Source organism: Arachis ipaensis, chromosome B03 (assembly GCF_000816755.2).
Source record: "Arachis ipaensis cultivar K30076 chromosome B03, Araip1.1, whole genome shotgun sequence".
NCBI classification, from domain to species: domain Eukaryota; kingdom Viridiplantae; phylum Streptophyta; class Magnoliopsida; order Fabales; family Fabaceae; genus Arachis; species Arachis ipaensis.
This window is the reverse complement of record NC_029787.2, coordinates 7,024,442-7,032,449: the sequence shown is the minus strand read 5'-3', so window position 1 is coordinate 7,032,449 and position 8,008 is coordinate 7,024,442.

Genomic DNA, 8,008 nt, shown 5'->3' with positions numbered 1-8,008 from the left:
TAAAATAATAACAAAATAATCTCTAAAAAATATGTTTTGTTTGATTAAATAATCTAAATATTTAGTCAATGGTTATTTTATTTAGTCAACCGTTCAAATTTTTACAAAAGGGTAAAGTATACTTTTTGTCCTTAAAGTTTGACAAAAATTTTAAAAATATTCCTAAATTTTATTTTGTTTCAATTTTGTCCTAGAAGATTTTGATTTGCATCAAATATACCCCTGACGGCTAATTTTTCAAAAAATTTAAGACTAATTCAATAATAACTTCATAAGAATAACCCTCAATAAAAGTAAATCAAGCATAATATTCATGTATTATTGTTAGATTGGTTTTAATTTTTTTGAAAATTTAGTCGTTGAGGGTATATGTGATACAAATTAAAAACTTTTGGGACAAAATTGAAACAAAATAAAACTTATGGGTATTTTTGAAACTTTTGTCAAACTTTAGGGACAAAAAATATACTTTATCCTTTACAAAATTATCAGTTTATCCTTACTTTCTCTTGTAAAATTCTTATCCTATTTTTTCTCTCTTTCTAAATTCCCCTCCTCTTTTTCATCATCATCAACTCGTCATCAATTCCTTTTCTCCTTTTTTTATAAAAATTACCATCATCAATCTTCATTCTTCTTCTCTTTTTCATCACCATTACTCATCACCAATTTTTTCATCCCTAACTTATTTTATTCTACTGCTACCATCTCATTGTCATTGCTTTGCACCCATTAACATCATCCTACAATTCTATCATTGTCACACTTTCTCAATCGTTGCTATTATTCTCATTGACTATTACATCCACCTCTACTTTTTAAAAATTTTCTCTTGATATATTTTTCTATTTTCTCTATCATTTTTTTTCTCTCTTAATTTTCAATTTGTTTCTTCCTCCCAGTTTCTTTTTTTTATTTATTATTATTGATGATGATAATAATTTTAAGTATATGACGGCGATAAAAGAGTTACGGTTAAGTATTTGATAATAGAGATTGGAAGTGACGATAATGGTAAGTGAGAAGCTGTAAGAAGTGAGGTGTTGATGAAGACAATAATATTACCAATGAGTGACAGGTGAGGTGGATTGGTGGCAATAGGATGGGATATGATAGTATTTTCGGTAATAATGATGATGATTTCAACCATGGGTGAGTAGTGATGGATGGGGTATAATGCGAAGTGGCAGTGAGATTGTGTGGGATAGAAGTTGATGGTGATAAAAATGGATGAAGACAATAATATAAGGTGGTAATAATAGAATAGAATAAGAGAAAATAAGAGTGATATTGATGATATTTGAGAAAAAAAAAAAGATAAATGTAAATTAAGAATATCAAAACAAATTTAATAGTTGATTAAAAAAATGAACCATAAACTAACATTTAGATTATTTTGTCAAACAGAATATATTTTTTGAGATAATTTTATCATTATCATTTTATAAGAATTATTTTGTCAAAATTAAGATTTTTTCAAAATCAAAATAATTATTTATTCTAAAAAAGTAAATTTTCCTAAATAATTATTTACTCTAAAAAAATAATTGTACGATTGTTGTGTTAATAATTTATTCGATCGAATAATAAGATTATGAACTAAACCAATATTTATAAGATGGGAATAATGGTGATTATATTATGAAAAATTGAAATAATTGAAGGAACTAGTGTACTCAAATAATAAGTTAAGGATTAATAGTATAAGCCAAAAGGAGGAGCTAATTGTCACAGCCTTGGACACACTTTAACGCTACCGTGTCGACACTCGAACTTACTCAACCTCTTGAACTAAGACCAAGTCAGTCTAACCCTCAATATTTAGCAAGAAAGCTAATAACACAAGAGAACACAAGAGAAATGAAGTTTTGGTGGAAAGAACACTTTATTACTCAAGTGTTGGTTACAAATCACTCACACATGACTCACACTAACTCTCACCTCCTATTTATAGCCATCCACCTCCTCAATAGATAGTTAGGATTAAATATAATCAACAGTCTATATTAATCATCTAGAACCTTCATTACAAATATCTGCCCTACCACAACTTTCTAAATACTTCTAGAGTATTCCATACTACTCTTCATACTTCTATATACATTCATACTCTTCTAGAATACTCTATGACCTTCTAGAGTCTTTTAGAACCTTCTAGAGTATTCCGGGACCTTTTAGGATATTCTAGAACGTTCCGGAATCATCTAGAGCATTCTCAAACACTCCAGAAAATTATACAAACACGGTTAAATTTAACTTTCTAAAATTTAATGTGACATTCTCCCCCACCTAATGCGCAAACGTCCTCGTTGTGTTCTGTTCATGATAGCGCTCTAGGCGTTCTTGGAATTGTCACAGATCTTCACGAGCTTCCCCACTAGCTTCAGTTATCAGGAGCCCTTTCCACTTGATCAAGTATTGGATACTTGGTGGTACTCCTCTTCGTCGCACGACGCGATTAGCTAAGATCTCTTCGATTTCTTTATCAAAGGATCTAATCACCACGGGTGGAGCACGACTCGAGTCACCTCTACTCGGTTCGTCTTGGTCTCCATGATATGGTTTAAGCATACTCACATGGAAGATCGGGTAGATCTTCATAGAGGGAGGGAGTTGTACTTTGTAAGCAACCTCCCCAACACGTCCAATGATCTCAAATGGCCCTTCGTATTTGTGGATTAAGCCCTTATGAACCTTGCGAAAGGCTTTGAATTATTGTGAAAAAAGTTTAATCATTACCTTGTCTCCCACTTGATAACTTGCATGCCTCCTCTTCTTATCTGCCTATTTCTTCATCCTCTTTACAGCTTTGTCGAGATAAGAATGAGTGACATCTGCTTGTTCTTCCCATGACTTAATCATATGATAAGCTCCAGGGCTCTTCCCTGAGTAAGAGGAAGAAAGAGAGTGAGGTATAAGCGGCTGTTATCCAGTCACAATCTCGAACGGACTCTTCCCTGTAGACTCACTTCTTTGCAGATTGTATGAGAATTGAGCAATGTTTAGGAGTTTTGTCCAATCTTTCTGATTAGCACTTACGAAATGTCTCAAGTAATACTCGAGTAAGGCATTCACTCTCTCAGCCTGCCCATCGGTTTGAGGATGGAAGCTTGTTGAAAAATGAAGTTCCGACCCAAGGAGTTTGAACAGCTGTGTCCATAGTCGTCCTGTGAAGCGTGGATCTCGATCACTAATGATGCTCTTAGGCAATCCCCAATATTTCACCACATTCTTGAAGAATAGTCGTGCTGCCTCCTCTGCAATGCAGTCAGTAGGGGCAGGTATAAAGGTAGCATACTTCAAAAATCGATCCACTACCACGAGAATAGATCCAAACCCCTCAGACTTCGGTAAGGCAGAGATAAAATCTAGAGAGACACTTTCCCACAGTCGCCCTGATGGAGGCAAAGGTTCCAACAACCCACTTGGTGCCTTATTTTCAATCTTATTTTGTTGGCACACAAAACAAGTCTTCACATAGTTCTCCACTTCATCTCTCATTTGAGACTAATAATAGGAAGATTCAATGAGTGCTAAGGTCCTTCGTTGACCTTGGTGACCAACCCACTTGGTGTCGTGGCATTCTCTTACCAACTTCCTTCTTAGATTTTTCCACTTAGGGACGTATAGTCTTCTCCCTTTAGTGTAGAGAAGGTCGTCTTCTAGCCAAAATCTGTTGGTCTTACCTTCTCTAGCCAACTCCACCAACTTCTTGACTAATGGATCATGGTGCAACCCTTCTTTGATGGTATGCACAATATCTCCTTCGACTATGAAAATGGCTGCCATCTCAACCTTGCGGCTCAGTGCATCAGCTACCACATTAGTCTTGCTAGGCTTGTATTCAAATTCGAAATCAAACTCAACTAAGAAATCTTGCCACCTAACTTGTTTGGGACTTAACTTCTTCTGAGTTTGGAAGTAGCTTGTAGCCACATTGTCTGTCTTGACGATGAAGTGTGAACCAAGCAAGTAGTGACGCCAAGTTCTCAGACAAAGCACCACCGCGGTCATCTCCTTCTCTTGGACAGTGTATCGCCTCTCAGTATCATTCAACTTGCGACTCTCATAGGCAATCAGATGTCCTTCTTGCATCAGAACCCCTCCAATAGTGTAGTCAGAAGCATCAGTGTAGACTTCAAACACCTTTGAGTAGTTAGATAGTGCTAGTACTGGTCCTTCTATGATGGCAATTTTCAACTCATCAAAGGCCTTTTGACACTCCTTTGAACATTCCTAAGAGTGATTCTTCTTGAGAAGATCAGTTAATGGTGCAGCCTTGGAGGAGTATCCCTTGATAAACCTCTGATAGTAATTAGCTAACCCAAGGAATGACCTCAATTCAGATACCTTGTTTGGCAGCTCCCACTCTTTGATAGCCTTCACCTTTCCTTGATCTATGCAGAGAGTTCCACCTTTAATGATGTGTCCCAAGAAGTAGACTTCCTCCCTTGCAAAGGAACACTTTTCCTTCTTCACATATAGGTTATTCTCTCGCAAGATCTTGAACACGGTTCATAAGTGTTTTACATGTTCCTCCAAGGTATTGCTATAGACAACAATGTCATCCAAGTAGACTACTACAAACTGATCAAGGTAAGGTCGAAAGATCTCGTTCATCAAGGTACAGAAAGTCGCAGGAGCATTGGTCAAGCCAAAAGGCATCACCAACCACTCATACGATCCATACCTCGTGACACACGTGATCTTAGGCTCATCACCATCAGCAATTCTCACTTGGTGATATCCTGATCTCAAGTCCAGTTTTGAGAACCACTTGGCTCTACCAAATTGATCAAACAAATTGGCTATCAAAGGAATATGATATTTGTTCTTAATGGTTACCTTGTTAAGTGCTCGATAGTCGATGCATAGTCTCAACAAACCATCATGCTTCTTTTGGAATAAGAATGGTGCGCCATAAGATGCCTTCGATGGACGGATAAATCCAGCATCTAGCAAATCCTTGAGTTATTTATTCAACTCCTCAAGTTCTGGCGGTGCCATCCTATAAGGTGTTGAAGCAGGCGGCTTTGCTCCTGACTCCAATTTGATCTTGTGGTCCACCTTCCTCCTAGGTGGTAGTTGTTTTGGCAACTCAGGAGGCATCACATCCTTATTTTCTTCAAAGACTTTCTTGATTTTCAGAAGGAACGTCTTCTCTTTCAGATGTTAACTCCTCTTGTAATAGAGCCAAATATGTAATCTCTCCTTTCTTGAACCCTTTCTTGAGTTGCATAGTAGAGAGTATCGGTGGTCCTCCAACTTTAGAGACTGTATAGACCATGCATGGAGACCCTTTTTCCATGACGCATACTATGTCATAATATGGCATAGGTATTATATTTGCCTTCCTTTGCAAATCAAGCCCGATGACTATTTTAAAATCATCTATGGGTGCTATTGAGAAATCCACAAGGCCCTTCCAAGAACCAAGAGTCATCTCAACCCCTTTTGTTACTTTCTTAAGGGATTCACCCTTGGTATTCACGGGTTTGAACCAACCATTCTTTTCGGTGATCTTCAACACAAGCCTCTTTGCTTCATCAGGCATGATGAAGTTGTGTGTAGCACCAGTGTCGATCATAGCCATGACGGGTTTTTCATTGATAAAGGCTTTGACATACATCAAGCCTTTCTTTTCTGCAGTGCTTGCCTCTTTGCCCTTCACAACATTCATGTGTTGGATCTTACTTGCGATTGAACCTCTCGTTCCTTGGCGATAGATGCCAGATACCTTAACTTGGGACAGTCCTTCATTTGGTGTGGTCCCTTACACACGAAACATCCTCCTTTGGTCACGAAAGCCTTCTTCTTTTCCTCGTACTCTTTCTTTGAAGAGTATTTTTCTTTCTTCTTGGTTGAGAAACTCTTCCCCTTGTCTTTCTCCACCTTTAGTAGAACTAGGCTTGGAGGAAGACTTAGGTTTAGAATCTCCCCTATGATATTCATTGAGTGATTCAGCCACTACGATGGCCTCATCGACATCCTTAACATTCCTTCTTTGTAGTTCTTGCTTTGCTCAAGGTTGGAGTCCATCACTGAAGAAGAACAATGCATCCTCTGATGCTAAGTTGGGGATTTGAAGCGTGAGAATAGTGAACTCTTTTACGTAGTCGCTAATCGTACTCTTGTGCTTCAATTCTCTCAACTTCTTCCTTGCTTCATAAACCACATTCTCAGGAAAGAATTGTCTTTTCAACTCCCTTTTGAAATCTTCCCATGTGGCTATGTTGCAAGTACCATTTTTCATATCTATACACTTTCTCCACCACCACAAAGTAGCATTATCAGAAAGGTAGAGAGCTACAATGCGTACCTTTATTGCTTCTTTGACCACCCCTTGGCCTTCAAAGTACCTCTCCATTTTCCATAGGAAGTTCTCCACCTCTCGAGCGTCCCTCACGCCCTTGAACTCCTTTGGCTTGGGGAGATCAATCTTTGTCGTCTCCCTTATAATGGTTGGTCGAGATTTTGCCTCTTCGAACCAAACTCGAACTTCCTCAAATAGCTTCAAGGAATTCTCAAGTTTCTCTTCGATTTGGAGCATGCTTTCTTTGAAAGCATCTAGTTCTCCTAACACGTGAGCCTCGAGGGTCTCATTTTGGAAGTGCTCATCCATAGATGATAGAACATTCTCTAACATAGAAACTCTCTCTTTAAGAAGTTAAAGTTCTTACCTCTAGGCTCACTTGAAGAGCGCACCTTCTTGCTTTCCCATTGAGAAGGAATAGTATCCCTTCCCCTTTGAAGCTCAAGATGCTCCATGGTTACACTAGAAGCCATACCCACAAACCACTTATACTCCCTCTCGAACCTTGCTCTGATGCCAAATTGTCACGGCCTTGGACACACTCCAATGCTACCGTGCCAGCACTCGGACTTACTCAACCTCTTGAGCTAAGACCAAGTAAGCCTAACCCTCAATACTTAGCAAGAAAGCTAAGAACACAAGAGAATACAAGAGAAAGGATGCTTTGGTGGAAAGAACACTTTATTACTCAAGTGTTGGTTACAAATCACTCACACATGACTCACACTAACTCTCACCTCCTATTTATAGCTATTCACCTCCTCAATGGATGGTTAGGATTAAATCTAATTAACGGTCTAGATTAATTATCTCGAATCTTCATTACAAATATCTATCCTACCACAATTTTCTAAATACTTCTAGATTATTCCATACTACTCTTCATACTTCTATATACATTCATACTCTTCTAGAATACTCTATAACCTTCTAGAGTCTTCTAGAACCTTTTAGAGTATTACGAGACCTTTTAGGACATTCTAGAACGTTCCGCAATCATCTAGAACATTCTCAAATATTTCAGAAAATTATACAAATACCATTAAATTTAACTTTTTAAGATTTATCGTGACATAATGGTGTATATATATATTGAGATGTAATTACGGATAGCCCAAACCCCAAATAATGCTATGCAAGCCATCTTCGTATATATAATCAACTAATATTATCAAAAAATTATTTATATACTCATTCTGTTCCTTTGTTATTACTTGTGAGAACTATTGAGTAATGATTTCACGTGCAAATGTATGTGGCTGAAAAACAACACTTTGGAATTTGGATTCTAGTTCCACTCAAACCAAGGGACAGTCAAAGATTCGATATTTAATGTTGTTAGGCCATGGCAGTTGCCACTTTTGCAACTGAAAAAAACCGAAACAGTGAAGTGTATATATGTGCGTGTGTGTGTGTTAGTTTGTTGTCAATTCTCAACTGTCCCTTGTGAAATGTAAAGCTTCCACAAATCACAATAATGATAATGATAATATATATTGATAGGTCAAATTATTGCAAGTGCTATTGGTCTCAACAAGTGATTGGATAATGCAAAGTTTAATTTATTCTTACTTTAACTTACTACCATGCTCTAAGTGTATATAAAAATAGTTTCTTGGAAAAGATGTTGGTTTTGAAAATTAGAAAGTAAAATCTTTACAAATATATCATTCTATTCCATGTGTAGCCAACATC